General features: G+C 39.9%; 1 protein-coding gene across 4 annotated transcripts in view; it reads left to right on the top strand.

The window, feature by feature from the left end:
* Positions 1-942: 942 nt before the first annotated feature.
* Positions 943-22345, top strand: part of cno (adherens junction formation factor afadin) — a 289893-nt gene continuing 268490 nt past the window's right edge. For 3 of the 4 annotated variants that reach the window (XM_072302285.1, XM_072302284.1, XM_072302283.1), the window contains exon 1: positions 943-1250. The gene's annotated coding sequence lies outside the window, so the exon portion shown is untranslated. The remainder of the gene's footprint in view (positions 1251-22345) is intronic. The other variant, XM_019040165.2, reaches the window with a different exon arrangement.

The following is a 22345-nucleotide window of genomic DNA, read 5'->3' as shown; positions in this document are numbered from 1 at the left end:
TTTGAATAGTAGGTAATTCTCTTACTTGCATTAAACCGAGAGATACGTTTCTGTACTATTACTAAAAGTTCACATCATTTTAGACCTCCCTAATTGTTTCAGAGGAAAAAATAGCCGTTAGCTGTAGTGTGATTAATTTTTTTTATGAAGTGCCTTAACATCGGAGGCCATTTACACCTCTGGAGAAATTAACATGAAAATACAAAGAAGAGAGTGGAAAAAAGGAACAAATTTAGATCCTATGAGAAAACAAGATAATATCAAAAGTAAGTATGAAAGGAGAATTTAAGGAAATGAACAGCCGAAGTCGAAAAATGCCCAATTCCAATTGCAATGTTCTATCTTTGCTCACATTTTATTCCCATTTAAATGGAAAACACCATAATTTTTTGCGTCCTACGCACCAATAAAATTCTCTGTGTAATATTTTTTATTATACAAAAATATTCCCGGCAAATTGTAAGGAGATACTTAATTTTTTTTTCTCTCTCTTAAACATAAAGGAAATTTTCAAACCCTGCAATGCACATACGCATTTTTCGACTTTAGCCAACTTATTAATTACACCAGGCTCATTTACACGAATTTTCTACATGATTTGAAATGATGAAATTAATATTCTATTAGTTTCTTTTCCTCCCCTTCCGTAATAAGTCATCTGTCAAAGGGTGGCGGGGGAGGAGGTGTAGTGACTTTAAACTACCGCTGCGACAGTGATAAATACCTACAAAAAAAAAAAAAAATGCATTCTAAATTTCTGGAGTACGCACTTTATTTAAATTATGTCGCTGCCAGAACCGTAAAAGGGGAATATTACTACTACCCATAGTATTGGTATAAAATAGCAAGTTAGTGTAAAAATCCATCGCTAGAGGTAAGAATATCTGTGCGGTTGGGACGCTTTGTTACCAGATTACGGTTCTGCGCATGCGCCAGCTCTTCAAAACAAGTTTTCTGTTCAGTTGACCCGTGTCCTCAGGATTGGTTGTCGCGTCCGCGCTGCGGTGTACATAGTTCGCTGTGACGTTTATTTTTGTTTTGGTTTGTTGTGTTTCACATTTTTATCGCGTGAATATCGACAGTTTATTTCGAAGTGAATGTTCGTCATCTATTGATCATAATTTTCAGTGCAATTATTGTGTGTTTTAACAGTGCTACAATGAAGTTCTTTATTTGTGATAGTGTTGAGTAGGCCTTGAATAGTGAAATCACCCTCGGGCAACCTGTTCCGTAGGATAATTAAATCGCAGGTAACGCTCTACTCATTTTCATTGAATCCGTCGTTTATCACCACTGTACTTTGAATTATTCCCTCATTACGTGGATCTGTTGACGGCATTTTATCCTTTTATTTCCGTGCCGAAATTCAAATAATTTCAAGAAATCACTGTGCTAAGAGATCGGCATGCCTCTTGGTAGGCGGGGAATGTAGGCTTCTGGGATTGGACTGTTTTCTCTAAAATGGCCGCCATGAAGCAAGCGCCGTAGAGGCTTGAATCAACAGGTTTTAAACGACTTGTAAACGAAAATATTGCCGAAACACCGGCTGGTTTTCGTATTTAGTCGAATCTTCATGTTAAATTTCAGTTTTTTTTTATCTGAGAGTTTGTAGTTCCCGATGATCTAGTCAAATGGTAGATCTAGTCGACGTAAAGCTGGTCTGTTCTCTTATCCCCATCAAAATATTCTGCAGCAAAGCTTTCCTATTTTTACACACTTTTCGGCAAATCATTTAAAATATCTCATATCTTTGTCACCTCATAGGGTGCTGCACGCAGTGGTTCCAGCCACGGTTTGCAAGTTGGAACAAAATTTTTTGGAAAATGCTCAGATTAAATCATTCCCCTTTGAGACAGCCATGATCGGAGTCAGGAGCATCTACTTTGTTATGTAGTCGTTCAGATTATTCTGTGCAAGAAGAGGTGGAAGCTCTAAACTGTTGCTAGAGTACACAAATCAGTTAACTCGCACTATTTCATGTAGGGAATACTATTTACTTGTGAAAAGCCATTATCAGGAGTTCCTGAAGAAGTCAGCACATACTTCCGAAGGAAAATCAGTCCATGAGGTGCACTGGGTTGAGAGCTCATGGTCTGTGCAAGGATTATTCAACTTTTAGAAATTTCTCGCTAGAGAAAAATGATAGGGGAGCATTTGGTAAGGATGTCTTTAAGAGTTCTCAGTCCCTATTCCTATATTCCATGCATTTACAAGTAGGTCAGGTGGAAAAATGCTCTAAATCCGAACGTTTAAAACAATAATATTTATTCCTCCGCTTTGCATTCAGTTTCGATGTGCTCATGCCCACCTTGTTATTGAAAGGAAAGCAATCATAAAAAAAATAAATAAGTAAAAAAAAAACATTATCCCTGAACCTAAACGAAAGTTTAGCAAAAGTGGAACTTACTAAATGCCAAAGTACCAAATTCATTTATTTTAAGGCAAGAAGAGGCAATTTTGATGTGAAAGCAATGAAAACCCAAGAAATTTTACAAGTGAGATTCAGCATGATCTGAAATTTTCATGATCTATTTTGTAACTGGCTCAGGAATGAAAATTTAGTGAACTTAAAAACCAAGTAGAAAAACATCTGAAATGAACATGAATTTACGATGACTATGCTCTAACAATTTTGTGTAGTTTCCAACTTATTGCAACTATCAAAGCAAATATAAATGCCTGAGGGAAGGCATTTTCCCCCTACAGTTCTTCCTTTTTTTATAGGAAGTACATCTAGTACTTTCATAAAGATTTGAAAAATAGTATGTTCTTAATTTCAACCAGATAATTAATGGAGTTACATATGATTGACCTGGCAACACCATTTTGAATCTGGTTTTTCTCAAGCAAATTTTTCTTTTCTAATAATCGACCAAGTTTTTTGCTTAATTTCATGCTTTGTAGTCGGTCTTTGTATTCATCCGGATCACTCTAAATTATTCTCCCTCTGTATCATCCTGTGGATTGCAATCCCTGGTGGTTTGCTTGCTTTTAATGCAGGTGTAAAAAAAATTATTAGCATGAATGTTATTTTGGTGCAAGAAAATTTGTGCTTGCACATCTATTTTCAACTTGTTGTACCTAGGGTCAAGAAACATCTTAATGGAATTGATTGTTTTCTTGGTATTTTTTTCTTCTTTTTTTTTTCAAAATTCATAAGTAGGTGGTTATGAATTTAAGGTACATCAAAAAAATGCCCATACCATTCATTTTGCCTCTATTAATTCTTCTCAGAGATTTAACAAAAAGGAATGGATCAACTGAAGTTTATCAGCGAATTCTTTATTTTGGGAGGAGGAGATAGGCGGTTCTCAATGTATTTAACGGGGGGGGGGGGGGGGTGTATTTATGTGCATAATGGGTGCATATCAGGGTGCACAGAGTTCATAGGAGGTGAAAAACATATTATTTTTAGCGCTACGTACTAAGTAATTAAGTGCCGCGTTCACGTCTCCTAATTTTGAAATCCACAAAGATTTAAAAATCGAGTACACCAACCGTCGTGCCGTGCTCAGCGAAAGCGCCTTATGAGTATTCGAATGTTGCCAAATTTTCTCTTTGAAAATATTTATTTTTGAAGAAACTTATGCACATTTTCCTTGACATTCTCACAGTTTATAGCTCAAACTACGAACGAAACCATCAGAAAAATCGGAATAGAAATATTCCCAAATTTTCCCGAAAATTTGTGATTCGCCGAATGAAAATTGGCAACGCCTGATGGTTCTTAAGGCGTTTTACCTTAGCACGACAGCACTGTTCCACTGTGCTAAGGAAGAACGCCGTATGAACATTCGAGAGTTACCAAATTTCCTTTGATAAAATGTTTATTTTTGAGGCAAGTTATGAATATTTTTCCTTGAAATTTTCAGGAACTTTATGTGAAACTGCGATCAAAATTATCTGAAAAATCAGAAGGAAAATATTCGTAAGTTTACCAGGAAATTCGTGTTTTATCTAAGGAAATTTGGCAACGCACGATGGCTCTTACGGCGTTTTTCCTTAGCACGGCAGTGTTGTAGCCTAGCCTTTTCCGGTCAGCGCAGGAAATGGAATAAGTTGTGAGAGCCCTTGGAGAGCTGGAAATATCTGAGTTTAGTATCAGTCATAGCGGTTTCCGCGGTTCCACGAGAATGGAAGGAGGGTGGGCGTCTTGGACGAACACAGAAGCCATAGAAACAAGTCGACTGACACGACCCTGGTCGAAGCCCTGTGTCATATTTTTATGCTCAGCTTGATTTTTGCGAGTCTCGTTGCAAATACGTTGACTAGTAGCGTGGCGTGCTTGGCGATCTATCGATTGACTTGCCATTTAAATGTATGGAAAAGGGTCGATGAATATGGTGTTCACAACGAACATCTCAATAATCGATTCTATCCCGTAGCCTCAAATGGGAAATCATCGATAATTGATCATTCCCGCTTCGCGGCGTTACTCGTTTCATCTGGATTACATTTTGCAAAAAGGAACCACTAGCATTGCAATGATGCTCAGATTGTGCAACTTCATCCTTTGCAATAAAATTGCGGAAATTGTGAAAAACTATGAAATTTAGATGGTAACTTTTGTCTTAAATTTACAGTTTTTAGCGAGTAAAATAGAAACTATTATGGGATAATCGGGTTTTTCCTCCAAGACAAAGGAAGTTGCACAATCTTAGCAACATTGCAATGCTAGTGGTTCCTTTTTGCAAAATGCAATCCATCTGTACGTTTCCCCCACAGAGCGATCAGAGAGCGGAATCGGACGGTGAACGTAATGTGAGGATAATTTTTAGGCCACTTTCGCCGTACTGGATTTTCGAATTTTGAAAATTGTATTTGAAATTCAAGTTCCCGTCCAAAAATACCCCCCTGCCACCAAGTTGCACCGAAGTCCGTCGACCATGAGCCGAGATAGCATTTAGGGCCACTTCCACCATCTTGAATTTCGATTTTTAAAAACTTGAGTTGGAATTCAAGTTTCCCCTTAAAAGATACCATATTTTATTAAGTTTTACCAAAATCGATCGAACAGGAGCGCATATCCTAGGATCAGTAAGATCATACAATGGTAAACTAATTTACATACAATGGTGCGCCTTCATTTTCGAATGATACTGTGCAATACTTCTGTGGTGGAATAGTTGCTTAGAGCGCCTTCCAATATATCCCTTTGAAGTTTGACTTGACGGCAGAGGATCACGATTATACCGCTGAAGTTACATTCAGGCGCTTGCACAGTAACACATTTTCTCATCACCGACGCATTCATTGCAACAATGCAAGCTATTTACGGCCTATTTTCTGTGGAGAAAACACTCTAAAATGTACGGATATTTTTCCGAGGTAGATGAAAAATGTTATCTTCAAGTCTATTTGTACGTTTTCGTTAGTAAAGGGAAAAAGAAGTACGAGTAGGAACCTTCGAACGAACAGAAGCGGACCCGAGATTTATAGGGCCCTTGAAGTAAACATACAGAGGATCGCAGCAAAGAGGCATTGTCAGCCATTGTTAATAGGATAATTCATTGTTTTTGCCGTGATGCATGTGTCATCTTTGATTCTAAGTTGACCGTTGACCTTGAACTCTTTATTCAGAGAATCGTGAAGCGAAACTGGTCATCGCTAATTTCTGCTTCCGTCGCGTCGCTCCGCTCTATGAATCGAGCCCCCCCCCCCCCCCCCCCCCCCCACCCTTTGACACCCCTATTCAACTTTATTGCAGCTCATTTCTCTGTCTCCATGATTGACACCTAATGATTCACTTTCCTAATCGGATTGTTTTACAGGAAGGTTCCCTGTCGCATTGGTCATCGCTCATTTTTTTTTTATTTCCGTCTTCCTTGAAGGTCTTCGCTTTTGCGTCCAGAAAAATCGGAGTTCTTTATCGGTGGAAAACAGCCTTCTTCAGCTTTTCAACCAATCGCGTATTTCTCGCGATACTGAGGTGAAAACGCGTGATTTCTTGTGCTCTTACAAACCGCCGGATCAATCGCGAATATTTTTAAAATGTCGCGGCAATTTTTATAAAAAAAGTTACATCTATTAACGCACATCAAAGCAGACACCAAGCGCGCAACTATTCGAACTTCGGAGTTGGTATGGAGTATCACCCGAAAATGATGGAAAATCTTAGCTTTTCGCCTGTTTCAAATTACTAATGTTTATGAATAGGCATTATACATGCATAATGAAGATGTTGCATGTGTGAGGAATTTGCGATTTGACTACTGATTCTCATGTAAAAGTTCGCAAGAAACACGATGGTGCCACTGGTTTTTTCTGAAATAAACTTCCAAGCTCAATAAAGCTCTCAAGTTGAGGCCAAAATGGAGGGGATATCCCACGCTATCCTGAGAGTCCACGTTTACATCAAGACAAACTCTCCATGCAAAGATAGGGAGTAAATACATTGACAGGGCTACCACTTTATTTGGGGACTCCACGACTGAAAACGCGGCAACCCTGCTAATGTATTTGCTCCCTATCTTTGCATGGAGAGTTTTTCTTGATGTAGACGTAGACTCTCAAGATAGCGTGGGATATCCCCACCATTTTGGCCTCAACTTGAGAGCTTTTTTTGAGCTTAGGAGTTAATTTCAGAGAAAACCAGTGGCATTATCGTGTTTCTTGCGAACTTTTTCATAAGAAGCAGTAGTCAAATCGCAAATTCCTCACACATGCAACATCTTCATTGTACACGGAAACCAAGCGCGCAAATATTCGAGCCGGGGAGCGGATACGTGGTATCACCCGAAAATGAAGAAAAATAGCGTTTTGCCGGTCTTAAATTACTAATCAACCGGAGTGTCAACCGGAAGCGAGAACATTTTCCTTTTCTTACTCACAATGAGTAACGAGCGAGTTAGGTTAAGATGAAGAAACAGCTCGAGAGGACAGAGATTAAAGTGAAGCGTCTGGTAGTGAGAAACCTCATAAAAGCAAAGCGAAGAGCAAGTTAGTCACCTGTTTCGCAAAGAAAGAAGGGGAAGGGTGCGGCAAGAAAAGTTGAAGAGGGATTAACAAGGGGCGATCGAAGTATGTAAAGAGCTTTCAGACTATTCCGTAGGACTGAACCTTGGGTTCAAAGGGGATGAACGCATGTCTTGTGGACTACAAAGCAACACTTTCTCTAGACCTTTTATTGCAATAGATCGTATTCGATACATCTAACAGGTGAGATTGTGTCGATATCGATTGGCTCAAAACATAAACATAGCCTCAAAAGTCAATTTAGAATTCGGAGGAACGGGTCTTTTGTAACAGAGTACCTAAGTTTATTCTTTTGAGTACCAAATGCCAATGCGAAGTGAAATTGTCAGGAATTTTCTCATTTTCAGCTTTTCCAACTTAAATCCTAATGGTTCGGTTTGAGGTTATGTTCTATTGTTTTGAACAAAACGATACATCGAACCATTATCGAATACGGTCTATCACATGCTGTTTAGCGCATGCAAAAGTGTGACACCTGATTCCATTCATTAAATATGTCGGTTCGTAAAATCAAATGAATGACATTTTATTCGCACACAAAATCAGGAAATTGCATTTGAAAGATCAGCAAAATCCAAAATGGAATCTAGTAGACACCCTGTTAATTTATACTCCATGACCTGACGAAAATTCACAGCTACTTGAAGGCATAGTCAGGCATAGGCATAGTCATTGTCGGCCTCCTATGGTGTAGTGGTTGTAGCGCTTGCTCTATAATCGGGAGGTCCCGGATTCGATTCTCGGCCAGGCGACCCGAGTTTGATGGTCTCAAACAATGGTTGCTTGGGGCTGGTTCAGTAGGGACGGAGGGGGGATGGGACTTAAAGCGTGGGATTAGCCCTTGTGGGCTATTTGAAGTAGTTAAAAAAAAAAAAAAATAGTTTCTCTGCGAAAAAGAAAGGAAGAAAGAAAACAAAGGCGATGACGGTAATAAAATATGAGAAGAAACCGGGCACAACTAATTGCAGTCAGGCCGATTCTAGCTCAATCCATCCAAATTGGGTCTCAATAACATTGTCATCACAATCTTGGAACCATAAAATAACCCTCATTTTTACTGTAGTTTTCAACTTTATTTTAGCGTGCCATGCACTTCGCCAGGTCGTAAACCGTAGAAGAACATCGCGAACTTTTAACGAGCGTTCCAGAAGTGTGTGCTCCGCGCCGCGTTTTGCATTCATGCGATGCGGGGATGATTTTACATCACCGCGACTTATTGTTTCAAGCAAACGGAGCCGAACCGCTGAGCAGAGAACGCTGATTTCGCTTCGACGCACGGTGGATCGAGTCAATCAGAGAGGTCGGACGTGACATTGTTGACTAAAACTTTAAATATTCAGGGTGTCAAGCCACCGGGAAAACCTGGAAATGTCAGGAAAATCAGGGAATTTTATTCCCTGATTATTTCCCTATTATTTTAAGTGATTTTCGTGTCAAACCGAAACACCCGAATTTTGCAGGAAACGTTACGCGAATTTCACTCTTTCGGAGATTTCTACCAATATTTCGCCCAGAATTTCTGCTGATGTCTTTTAAGTAAATTTTAAAAAATGAGGCAAAAATATCTCGCATAAGCTTAAGCACCACTTATTTTGCTCTATTTATTACATTGTATTCCCAAAACATGAACAAATGCTTACCTACTCCTGATCAGTTCAAATGTGTCGAAAAATTTGAAATAGTTTAACTTTGGGTCAGGAATGTTTATTTCGTCACCTTTTACATTTTGAGGGGTGCTCCTGTAATATAATTTCACAAGGAAACCGCTGAAACCATTTTAAAATCTCAAAATTTTGATTTAATTGGAGTTCAAAGTGTTTAAAGTTTCCAAATTTTGTCTGACCTCTCCTATTGACTCTATCCACTGTGCGACGTCAGTTTTTATTCGCTCCTATTTTATTTCCCTCTTTTCTCCCGATTCAGCGATAAAACGACGCAAATATCTCTCTATTCGCTCTCATTACCGGCCGATTCAATTCATCTTCGATTCGCGTCAGTTTTCCCAGCCGTTTCGTCGATGTCTCCTTCGTCCATCTGTTCATCTTGTTCAGCCTCTGTTTTCCTCTCAATCTTTAGGACCTAATTTCGGGGGAAAAGGCCCCGATTCTCTTGAGTAAACTCCCCTTTAAGTCCCCGAAAGTCCCCAATTTTGGTTTTTCATAACTGGTATACACCCTGTTATCTGACCTCAGTGGCGCAGCTAGAAATTCTTTAAAGGGAGGGGGGGGGGGTGTCAATTAAAAAACGTGACGGTAAATTTACATTATTTTGTGTACGTCTCTGATAATATCTTATTTCTGCCCTCCAAAGTAAAAAAAAAGGTACCATTGACGAGGCCAAAAGGGGCCCTCCTCCCCCCTTGTCTACGCCACTGTGTGACCTGAAGAATCGACGACCGAAACTTCGGGATTCGATCACGAGTCACCCTGCGTACGACACTCTCTCTTTGCGTTGCTCTCCTAACCGGTTTCGACCCGGCACCGCTGCAGTAATGCGGCCTTTTCCCATATGTGCAACTTAAACCAAAAATGGGCCGATGTGGCGCGCGACCCAGACGTTTCGTCGACGAGCCGATGATGGTTTTAGATTTTTCCGTCGTCGAGATCTTGAGAGACGTCTGTCGCGAGGGCGGGCGGGGACACCAGGTTGCCAGATCGTGCAATCAAATGTGGATATTTTTATGCGTTTGAATGGGCTGAAAGTGCTGATTTTTCAGCACAATCCGGCACTGCGGGTACACGATTCGGGTATACAGGAATCGCGGCGCCCGGTTGACACAAAGGCGTATCTGAATATTGGGATGAGCCCGGGAAAACATTTTATTACACGTAGCGACAGGGTTTATTGGAGAGTGCAGTTACGCTCTTATGTCAGGAGGACGACGGCATGACTGCCGTGCTCAGGAAAAACGCCGTATGAACCTTCAGGCGTTGACAAATTCTCTTTGATACAATAAGAATTTCCTGGTAAACTTATGAGTATTTTTACTGAAAATTTTCAGATAATTTTGCTCGCAAACCCACCAAAATGTCCTGAAAATTTCAAGGGAAAATATTCATAACGCTCCTCAAAAATGAACATTTTATCGAAAGAGATTTGGCAACTCTCGAATGTTCATACGGCGTTCTTCCTTGGCAGATGATCACTTCAAATCCAAAACGGTGCTTGCAACATTGTAATTCAATTTCGGTCCCAGCCGGCTGGCCTCGGTCTCAAATTCGCCATCCGATCTCGGTGCAGCCAGAGCAAGCTCAGCATACTAATTTTTTCGTGGAAACCGCGGATCGGCCGCCTGATTATTGAATTTGATAGACTAAGAACGTAAAGAAAAAATGGAGCGATTCCTATCAGTTTTTCTGGAAAAGTGTTTCAGAAAAACTAACGAACATGCATCCTCTAGAATTCTGACGTATTACCGAGAGCTCAAACTGAAAAAATTTAGCAGAACGGGTATCAGTTGTTTCCCTAATAGAATAAAATGTGTGATAGAAAAATGGAAAATTTTGCTTGGAGCTACGGCGTTTTCGCTCCTCAGTACAGTATTGACCTCCTTCGTCCCACAAATTTAGGAGGTAGTGGTAAATTACAAGACCGTAAAATTGAAAATGTGTAACGAAAATAGGAATATTTATTTCACGCCCACTATCTGTGAAATTTCAAAGAAAGACGAGGCAAAAGAAGAGGAAGGAGTAAAAAATCTTTAGCATGGATTTGAGAATGCAGGATTAGTATAATGATCGTTGTTTTTTCTATTAAATATTTAAGTAGCTCCAGGTACACTCCTTCCCTCTTAAGTTGCCATTTCACTCCTCTGGCAAACGACTCAATCTTTGTAGCCACTAGATCTGCAGACGTAATCCTATACATTTGATATGTCAGGATGAATGAACCGTCTCAAGGTAAAATGCCTTGGTGCGAATTTTCGCATTCCTGGCATTTCCTGTCGACGATAGCAATGCTCATGTTTTTCTTGTCGCGCGTCATCCCTGCCATCCCAAGGGAAAACGACGTATGAGCCATCACGCGTTGCCAAAGTTCCTTCGATAAATTGCGATTTTGCGAGAAATCTTGTGAAATTTTTCTCCCTATTTTTCCCAGGATTTTATTCGGAATCCATTCTACAGTATCTGAAAATTTCAAGGAAAAACACTCGTAACTCCCCTCGTGAATTAACATTTTATCGGAGGAAGTTTGGCAATTCTCGAATGTTATTACGGCGTTTTTACTTAGTCTGACAGCGTAGCCATTAGGACCCGCCTTTCAACCGATGCCTTAGATTAGAGATGGATGATGAAGATGAAGTTTTGGCTTGGTCATAACTGCCGTGATAAGAGAGCCGCAAGTGCAAAATGAATTTTTGGGGAAATGGGCTCACTAGCATCTGAACAGAACGGGCGATTAAAAATCGACAAATTTTATTTCAGTTTTATAAAAAGGGTACTGTTCTTTTTCATGTTAAGCTTGTGTTACGCAGAACAGCTGCAAGTAGTGCAAGTGCTATTTCATGCATGCTCTCGTGGTTGCGCTTTGGACACACGGCTAACACATTTGCAGGCTAGAAATTGGCATATAAGGGCGCTGTTTTACTTTGAAACACTGTTTTTATTGGCTCTTTGGAGGATTAATACTCCTCACGGCTATTTTGTTCGAGACAACATCAATTTTTGAGCGCACTCGGCCTTCTCATGTCTCGTTTTCATTCAAATCAGACGAAATTGCTATTTTTAGTTATATTTCAGTGATTTCATCTGATAGAATTTAGACGATTTTTAAAGGAAATTCGATTTTAAAAATTTGAACGTTACGCATACGGCCCTCTTCGCTATCACGGCAGATTAATGTGAGCATTTCATTGAATTTATAGAGATCGGGAGCCAGGAAGGTTTTTTTGCAAACGGAGATGGATTCAGTACCAGTGGATAGTGAATACCATGCAAGACTCGTCCTTTTCATCAATGGGGCGAACCAAAGCTTTTCGGCGAATCGCATAGAACTGCAGGCATTTAGACCGTTACGCGCGGTCGTGATTTTACGGAAAATCGAAACCGAGCAGTGGCGTGGCGTGAATGATCGATTATCGATATATCGCCATTTGAAGCTATGGTAAAGAATCGATTACTAAGGTGTTCGCTGCGAACACCCTAATAATCGATCTTTTTTCATAGGTTTGAGTGGCATATCGATCGATATATCGCAAAGCACGCCACGCCACTGAAACCGAGGTTTGACTCGTGGGAAATTACCGGTTATCGGAAACCTGAGCTTCGTTTGAATCGCTTGATTTACACCTTTCGCGGAATTATTTCACGCCGGATCGATGTGAGCGACAAGTTCGCACATAACGTCGTTAAACCTTGGGTACCTCCGCACATTATGGATTTGTACGTAATTTTTCGTTTTTTCCCCAGAAAACCCTAGGTAAGTAGTTTGAAGAGTTGCCAGCTCTAAGCGAATTGCCGCATACCTGAAGTTTATCACTAGAGTACAGGGTGTCTACCGGTCCCCAAAAGTACTCAGTTATCCCCGATTTTGGAAGGGTGTCCCCGAATGTCCCCAATTTTCTTGTCCAGGTCCCCAAAACATGACAAAAATCGTCCTAAACACCGGCATTTTCAAATTTTCCCGCCAGCCGCGGCGGCGCGGAATAACCGAGAATAAAAAAAACTGAAGTTGTTTGGTTTTTCGTATGTTTTCATCGGTTCAACATGACTTGAAAAATTAACCGTATAAAATCCGCCTTTTAACACTCTAACTAGCTCCCTTTCTCTTACTATTTCGGGGAAAAAAGTCTCCAATTTTCTTGAAAGAACACCCTCAAAAGTCCCCAATTTTGGTTTTTCATTTTGCAACATTACACTGGGAAAAAAAACACATTGGATCTAGAGTCCAGACTCTTGAAAACATTGACAAGAAAAAGGACTCTTGATTTAATCAGATTTAAGCTTAAATCAAAAGGAAATCCGCTCAAATTAAGAGGCTTGGCTCTTGATTTAAGCTTAAATCTGATTGAATCAAGAGTATTTTTTCTTGTCGATATTTTTAAGAGTCTGGACTCTAGGTCCAATGTGTTTTTTTTTTTTTTTTTTCCAGTGTAGAATGAAGTACCTTATGATCCTTTGTCCAGGAATTATTCGATTTCATAGGATGGCTGCCTTTTCGGGCCCTGAAAAGTCCATGACCTAACCTCCAAATTACCGCCATGCCCGTACTCTCCCGAAAAAGATACTCCAGCTCAAACGAACAACGGAAATCTGAGATTCTCCGCGAGCGTGCCGAACTCGCAGCGAGATGATGTTCCCAGCCTCCGACGACGGAGCCCGAAAATCGAGCAATTTGGATAGCGTAATTACGAAATTCCATCGATACGATAACACGGAGGCATAATAGCGCCTGTCATTTTTACCCCTCACCCCTTCCCCCTTCTCCGAGTCTCCGCTTTTCGTCTTTCAACTCGGCACTCGGGTCCTGTCGAAAAATCGTCGTCGAGGAACGTGCTAGCATCCTCGGTCGTCCGACATGGCATCAGAATGCGTTGCGCCGCGCGCGGTGACGAACGGCATGACGCGACGCGACGCGCCGAGCCGTTATTCGCGCCGGGTTGCGCCGTATTTCTCGAAATACTGAAGCCTTGACGTCACACGTCTCTGAAGTCTGGAGAGTTCTTGAGAAGTCCGGGGATCTAGCCTGACCCTGAACACCGGCAGGGTGTCTACAAGTCCGGAATTTCCGGAAATAGTACTGATTTTTTAAGGGCGGTCCGGAAGTACTGAAAAAGTGCAGCGATACCGCAAGAAGGTCCGGAATTTTTGTCATTTTTGTCGCGATTTGAGCGAGAAATTCAAATTTTTTGAATTTCGTCAAATGAAGGTATCGAAAAAGTACTGAATTTTTCTGTTGAGGAGGCTCTGAATTTCATAAGAATGAACTGAAAAAGCACTGTAAAAGTACTGATTTTTGGCCAGCCTGTTTTAGTAGACACCCGGGCTAGGAAAACAAGTTCGGCCGTGTGAGTCGTAAGCAAGGGTGCAGAAAATACTCGATCACGCGCCTGAAAATGTGGAAAAGCCCCCAAAAATGTGGAAGGAGGGAATGTTTTGAAGGGTCGAAAGTCTAGGGGTACAGAAAATGGGTGGGCGCGTGGAAATGTGGAAAAGCCCCAACAATGTGGAAGGCGGGAACATTTTGAAGAGTCAAAAGTCCAGGGGTGCAGGAAATGGGCGGGCGCGTGAAAATGTGGAAAAGCCCCAAAAATGTGGAAGGAGGGAACATTTTGAAGGGTCATGAGTCTAGGGGTGCAGAAAATGGGTGGGCGCGTGAAAATGTGGAAAACTCCCCAAAAATGTGATGAAACCCCAATGAAAACTGAAGAGAAACGTCATATTTTTTTAGATTAGTGGGAAAGTTTTTGGAAAACTGATGAGAAAAATGTGGAAAGCCGGCTGGCGGGCGCGTGAAAATGTGGAAGCTTCTCCACCCCTGCAAAAGTCAAAAATCAAAAGAAAAACAGAAGAACAAGGTCATCGCTTTTTTTTCCATCGAGAGTCCTCAAGCTCCGTATTTTTGCAAGGAGTATCCAGAGGTAGCAAGCGCACATCAGTACTTTTGCGTCATTCTATTTGCTATTATCAGATATCTCGCTGGAGGAAAGGAGAGTAAATGTTTTAATGGAATTCGGCTGTGCCCATCTCACAGAAGATTCTTTTAAAGTTTCTAAATTTACTCGGAATCACCACCCCGTGACTCGAATGCCCCCTCCCCCTCCTTCCGAAGCCATTTACAGCCGGAAACGAATCGATTATTGATCGGCGGCCTAGGAAGTTAATTTAAACATATCGCTCTAGTCAGGATGTTATTCATCACTCCTTTTGGCGTAATGAGAACGGTCGGCCGTAGCCGTAGCGCAGCGCTTCCACAGTCTTGATTCGTGCCTCGGCCTCAGGAAGAGTCTGTGCGGAGTTTTAGCAGGAAGCTTAACCTCAAAATGTTTCAGGTGTCTGAAATGCTGAGTTGCCAGTTTTATCTATTTTCCGTGAAACGCTGCAGTACATAACACTTTCGCCATTTGGCTCTGTTACTCTGCCGTGCTAAGGAAGAACGCCGTATGGACATTCGAGAGTTGCCACATTTCCTTCAGTAAAACTTTTATTTTCAAGGAAAGTTATGAATATATTTCCTTTAAATTTTCAGAATCCTTAGATACAATTGCGAACTAAATTATCTGAAAAATTGGGAGGAAAGTATTCATAAATTGACCAGGAAATGCGTGTTTTATCCAAAGACATTTGGCAACGTCTGAAAGCTCATACGGCGTTCTTCCTTAGCACGGCAGTACTGGTGTTACCTTCCGAGGGAAAAGGTCCGTGGCAGAAGTGACACTGTCCGCAGAAACGACGCAAAATACATGAGTTACATTTTGCAATGAGGAACCACTATTTCTGGCCCATTTTAGAAACATCATACATGCCATTGGTTTCCCTATGCAGATATGTGCTTTTATGGGAGAACCAGAGATAGTGGTTCCTTATTGCAAAATGTAATCCCCATCGAGTGATTCTGATCGTAGAAAATTTAACGAGGACACTAATGGAAATAATTTTAAAGCCTCAATGTTTCGTAGCATCGGAGTTATAAGCTTTTAAGATTTCCGCATTTTGTCCAGTCTCTCCAATTGACTTGTTTCGTTGTGCGAAGTATGAACATTTGGACTTCACCAAATTTTTATTTGACACTTTCAGGGAACTGTATTTTCAATACAAACTAGTTTATCTCAAAATATGAAGGAAAAATATTCTTGACTGTCCCCTAAAATGAACGGTAATGAATAAAATAATTATTTACTATGCAAGTATAAATAGGGTTCACTGGGAAAAAAAAACACCTTGGATCTAGAGTTCAGACTCTTGAAAACATTGACAAGAAAGAGAACTCTTGATTCAATCAGATTTAAGCTTAAATCAAAAGGAAATCCGCTCAAATTAAGATGCTTGGTTCTTGATTTAAGCTTAAATCTGATTGAATCAAGGGTATTTTTTCTTGTCGATGTTTTTAAGAGTCTGGACTCTAGATCCAATGTGTTTTTTTTCCAGTGTTTCCAATATTCACTGTAACAATACGCCTCTATATATAGTCTTTTACGATCGCAGCAGCGCAAACGAAACTTTTTTCATGTTTTCGTCATTTTTGTTGCCATTGAAGCGAGAAATTTAAATTTTGAAAATTGCTCGAATTTCGTCAAATGGGGGTGCTAAAAAAGCACTGAATTTTTCTATCGAGGAGGCACTGAATTTCTCGGAAATGCACTGTAAGAGCACTGATTTTTAACCGGAGTCGGAAAATGAGCGAAGCGGCAACCCGAAGGAGAGCAATTTAAATTATGAGTGTTGTATTATACCCGTGTAGCAAATCCCTATCTGCGGAATATATTGGAAAAGTTGGGAGGTTCGAACTGATGTCGTTCGGGGGGCATTGTTCGCGTTCTGCTCAAACAGTTGGTGCCTGGCACCGCGACGCACCGCGGCGAAAACGATGCGGGCAGAGGGGTACAAACCCTCCGGCCGCCCTCTCGCCCCAGCCCCCAGCCCCCAGTCCCGCGGCAAATATTATTACGGACGCTTTAGGACGCAAAGCTTATTAGCGAGCTTTAATCAACATGTTGCCCGTCGAGTCCCGGGTGCTGTCTTCATTTGCGCCTTCAATTGCCTCTCAATGCAATTTCCCTGCTCCGGTCAAGACCCCGGAGGGTCCGAACGGAGCATTTCTGTTTGCTCCGCGCCCCTTACCGCGTGTCGTAACGATGTTTACAGGGTGATGTAAAATTCCTGCACGTCCTCTATAACTCCTGGGCAGGGTGTCTACAAGTCCAGAAAGTCCGGAAGTAGTACTGATTTGTTAAAAAGCTGTCCGGAAGTAATGAAAAAGTGCGGAAATCCCGCAAGTAGGTCCTGAATTTTTGTCGTTCTTGTCGCGATTTAAGCGAGAAATTCAATTTTTTGAAATTTTTCGAATTTCGAGAAATGAAGGTGCTGAAAAAGTACTGATTTTTGGGCAGCCTGTTTTAGTAGACACTCTGCCCAGGGTTCTTGCCCCTAAAGTCGTTACCAGGGTTGCCACAGTCAAGGATTACCGGAGAAACCGGGAAATGTCAGGGATAAATTGTCCATTCACCTTTATTTCGTATTTAGAATGAGTTTGTCGTTTCGAACTACAAGTTTTGCATGAAAACTATTTCAAATCAAGTCTTTTTACGCTTCTGGCATATCCTCCATCGTCAGGGAATTTTACCACAACGTAAAAGAGAGATCAGGGAAAATGTCAGGGAATTTCATTTTCGAAATTTTGTGGCAACCCTGATTTTCTTACTATAGTAAAAAAAAATAAGGCCTTTTTTGTGTGTACGTCCGTGTCATTTCGCATTCTCATTGGTCTTTCATTAACCAATCAGAAAACGTCATTGAAAATCCCCGGGAAATTTACATGTATTCTTCCGTAAAGGAATTATTGATAGGTAGACAGGTATAAAAATGGGATGTATTTCTTCTAATAACCAGGATAAAAGGGAGGATTATTACCTATACAGGATAGTCCTAGAAAAACGGGATGTACCTATATTAATAAACCGGGATAACAGGAAGGATATCGATCATTGTGTATCGATATTCGATACATCGTTTGTTCTAAAGCAGTATTTACTGGGATAAAACGGGATTTCTTCATAATAACCGGGATAAAAGGGAGGAATTTTACCTATACAGGATAGTCATGGATGAACGGGATGTACCTATATTAATAAACCGGGATAACAGGAAGGATATCGATCTTTGTGTATCAATATTCGATACATCGTTTGTTCTAAAGCTGTATTGACTGGGATAAAACGGGATTTCTTCATAATAACCGTGATAAAAGGGAGGAATTTTACCTATACAGGATAGTCATGGATGAACGGGATGTACCTATATTAATAAACCGGGATAACAGGAAGGATATCGATCTTTGTGTATCAATATTCGATACATCGTTTGTTCTAAAGCTGTATTGACTGGGATAAAACGGGATTTCTTCATAATAACCGTGATAAAAGGGAGGAATTTTACCTATACAGGATAGTCATGGATGAACGGGATGTACCTATATTAATAAACCGGGATAACAGGAAGGATATCGATCTTTGTGTATCGATCTTCGATACATCGTTTGTTCTAAAGCAGTATTGACTGGGATAAAACGGGATTTCTCATAATAACCGGGATAAAAGGGAGGAATTTTACCTATACAGGATAGTCATGGATGAACGGGATGTACCTATATTAATAAACCGGGATAACAGGAAGGATATCGATCTTTGTGTATCGATATTCGATACATCGTTTGTTCTAAAGCAGTATTGACTGGGATAAAACGGGATTTCTTCATAATAACCGGGATAAAAGGGAGGAATTTTACCTATACAGGATAGTCATGGATGAACGGGATGTACCTATATTAAGAAACCGGGAAAACAGGAAGGATATCGATCTTTGTGTATCGATCTTCGATACATCGTTTGTTCTAAAGCAGTATTGACTGGGATAAAACGGGATTTCTTCATACTAACCGGGATAAAAGGGAGGAATTTTACATCCTATACGGGAGAGTCATGGATGAACGGGATGTACCTATATTAATAAACCGGGATAACAGGAAGGATATCGATCTTTGTGTATCGATCTTCGATACATCGTTTGTTCTAAAGCAGTATTGACTGGGATAAAACGGGATTTCTTCATAATAACCGGGATAAAAGGGAGGAATTTTACCTATACAGGATAGTCATGGATGAACGGGATGTACCTATATTAATAAACCGGGATAACAGGAAGGATATCGATCTTTGTGTATCGATATTCGATACATCGTTTGTTCTAAAGCAGTATTGACTGGGATAAAACGGGATTTCTTCATAATAACCGGGATAAAAGGGAGGAATTTTACCTATACAGGATAGTCATGGATGAACGGGATGTACCTATATTAATAAACCGGGATAACAGGAAGGATATCGATCTTTGTGTATCGATCTTCGATACATCGTTTGTTCTAAAGCAGTATTGACTGGGATAAAATGGGATTTCTTCATAATAACCGGGATAAAAGGGAGGAATTTTACCTATACAGGATAGTCATGGATGAACGGGATGTACCTATATTAAGAAACCGGGAAAACAGGAAGGATATCGATCTTTGTGTATCGATATTCGATACATCGTTTGTTCTAAAGCAGTATTGACTGGGATAAAACGGGATTTCTTCATAATAACCGGGATAAAAGGGAGGAATTTTACCTATACAGGATAGTCATGGATGAACGGGATGTACCTATATTAAGAAACCGGGAAAACAGGAAGGATATCGATCTTTGTGTATCGATATTCGATACATCGTTTGTTCTAAAGCAGTATTTACTGGGATAAAACGGGATTTCTTCATAATAACCGTGATAAAAGGGAGGAATTTTACCTATACAGGATAGTCATGGATGAACGGGATGTACCTATATTAATAAACCGGGATAACAGGAAGGACATCGATCTTTGTGTATCGATCTTCGATACATCGTTTGTTCTAAAGCAGTATTGACTGGGATAAAACGGGATTTCTTCATAATAACCGGGATAAAAGGGAGTAATTTTACCTCCTATACAGGATAGTCATGGATGAACGGGATGTACCTATATTAATAAACCGGGATAACAGGAAGGATATCGATCATTGTGTATCGATATTCGATACATCGTTTGTTCTAAAGCTGTATTGACTGGGATAAAACGGGATTTCTTCATAATAACCGGGATAAAAGGGAGGAATTTTACCTATACAGGATAGTCATCGATAAAACGGGATGTACCTATATTAATAAACTGGTATAACAGGAAGGATATCGATCTTTGTGTATCGATCTTCGATACATCGTTTTTTCTAAAGCAGTAATGACTGGTATAAACGGGATTTCTTCATAGTGACCGGGATAAAGTGGAGGAATTTTACCTATACAGGATAGTCATGGATAAAACGGGATGTACCTATATTAAGAAACCGGGGAAACAGGAAGGATATCGATTTTTGTGTATCGATCTTCGATACATCGTTTTTTTCTAAAGCAGTAATGACTGGGATAAAACCGGATTTCTTCAGAGTGACCGGGATAATATGCAGTAATTTTACCTATACAGTATAGTCATTTATAATAGTGGATGTAACTATGTTAAGGAACCGGGATAAAACACATCAAATGCATCATGAAACATAGCAAACACATCAAACACATCATGAAACACGTAAAACGCAATATACACATCATGATACACCTAAAACACATCAAACACAACAAACACATCATGAAACACAATCAAACACATTAAACACAACAAATACATCATGAAACACAATCAAACACATCAAACACAACAAACACATCATGAAACACAATCAAACACAACAAACACATCATGAAACACAATCAAACACATCAAACACACCATGAAACACAATCAAACACAACAAATCGCATGTATCGATAATCGCACGTTTCGATAACCGCATTTATCGATTCCAAATTCCCCCAAATTTCCCCATTTATACAAAAAATTACGAATCTTCCTATTTCTCTACTGTTCGAAATTATATGAATTTAATTTTTGATCATTAATAATTGTATGTATTTCATTACAACTCTTTTCTCCTATCTTTGCGACTTATTTTTCATTATCAGTTGCATTACTTCATTATCATGTGATGAAAAACAGCTGAGTATTTTTCACCACTTGGTTTTTCGCAATTTTTCCGTTGAAAAATGCTACTTGGGTTGGGTGATTTAATTTTACCGTGAATAATATTGGTAGATAAAAAATTGTACCATCAAGTCTCCAAGGGGTTTCATCCCCTAGCGTCAACTCTGGGCGTTCTCCGTGCGTCCATCACGTTTACCGGTCGATTTTACCGGTGATAAAATCGCTAGGATCATCAACATATGAGCGATTATCGCCTCAGTCGCCACGGTGGTAGGCCAACACTTTTCCATTAGGCTATGGCCGCAACATGATTCCCAAGTGCGAATTGCCTCTATGTAGATGGATCGGCGCTTCGCAACCTTACAACTTTTTACATTGCGTTGACTGACACCGAGTTTTCATTGGATTTTTTTTTTTTTTTTTTTATTTTCCCTCCTCTGTACTTTATGAAATACGTACTGTACTTTATGAAATACGGTTGGTAAAATGAGGTTCTACTGGTAATCTCATCATTCTGTCTTTGTAAAATTACCAAGAATAGTGAGATGGCAAAGATATCGATGGACCTTGGTAAAAACGCCGATATTTTTTTATCGCCTGTGGTAGAATTACAGAGATAAAATGGTAAATTAAGTTACCGGGAATTGATTACGAATAAAAGTGGTATTCTTACCTGGAAAAATCAGTAAAAATACCGGTCTGCCTTTCTAACATTACCAATGATTGATAAAAAAAAGAGATGGTAAAGTTACCAACGGACCTTGGTAAAAACGGCAGCGGCGGCGGCATAGAAACATGTTTCATAAGCGTCATTCATGCGTTAGTAGGCGTTGATGAAAAATTGCAATTTATTGCAATTTTATCTCTATAAAATCGCGTTCGATAAAATCGCGATTTTATTGCAATTTATCGCGATTTTTCTCCCGATAATATTGCGATGATTCGCCGTCGATAAAATCGCGATTTTTTTATCCGATAATATTGCAATAAATCGCGACGTCGATAAAATCGCGATATATTCTCCGATTAAATCGCAATTTATGGCGATCACTACTACTCGGGAATTGCAGCAGCAAATCCAAAAATTGTTACGCATCACCGCCACTCTTTAATTTAAATATCAAACCGACCTGTGGCCTTTTATCAAGGTTAATATAAATACATCCCGTTTTATTAATGACAAACCTATTATATTTCGTTTATATTATATTATATTCTATCCTATTTGCTTTCCATCCATTTTATTTTATCCCATATAAACCGTTTCAAACTGATTATTCACCTTTTTTTAAAACTCCAACCTTAATTGAAGTAAGTTTTTAGCTAAATTGAAGATGATCTTTTGAATGAATAAGCACTTAACAGAACTTCAGCAGTATTAATATTAACACAATTTACGAGAATAATGTAAATTAAAAAAAATTAAGTGATATTTTCATAACGAATTGACAGAATATACGAGGGGGTTGGGCCGCGGAGCGGCCAGGGGGCGGAGCCCTCTAGTTTTGTATATAAACATATTTCGAATGTTTTAATGAGCCTCTAGTCACCAAGCCCATGAAAACGCTTCAGACTTTTAATTATCATTGTTTTTACATTGTATT

The sequence above is a fragment of the Bemisia tabaci genome, chromosome 7 (genome assembly GCF_918797505.1).
Source record: "Bemisia tabaci chromosome 7, PGI_BMITA_v3".
Classification (NCBI taxonomy): Eukaryota; Metazoa; Arthropoda; class Insecta; order Hemiptera; family Aleyrodidae; genus Bemisia; species Bemisia tabaci.
This window is presented reverse-complemented; position numbering and strand designations above follow the sequence as displayed.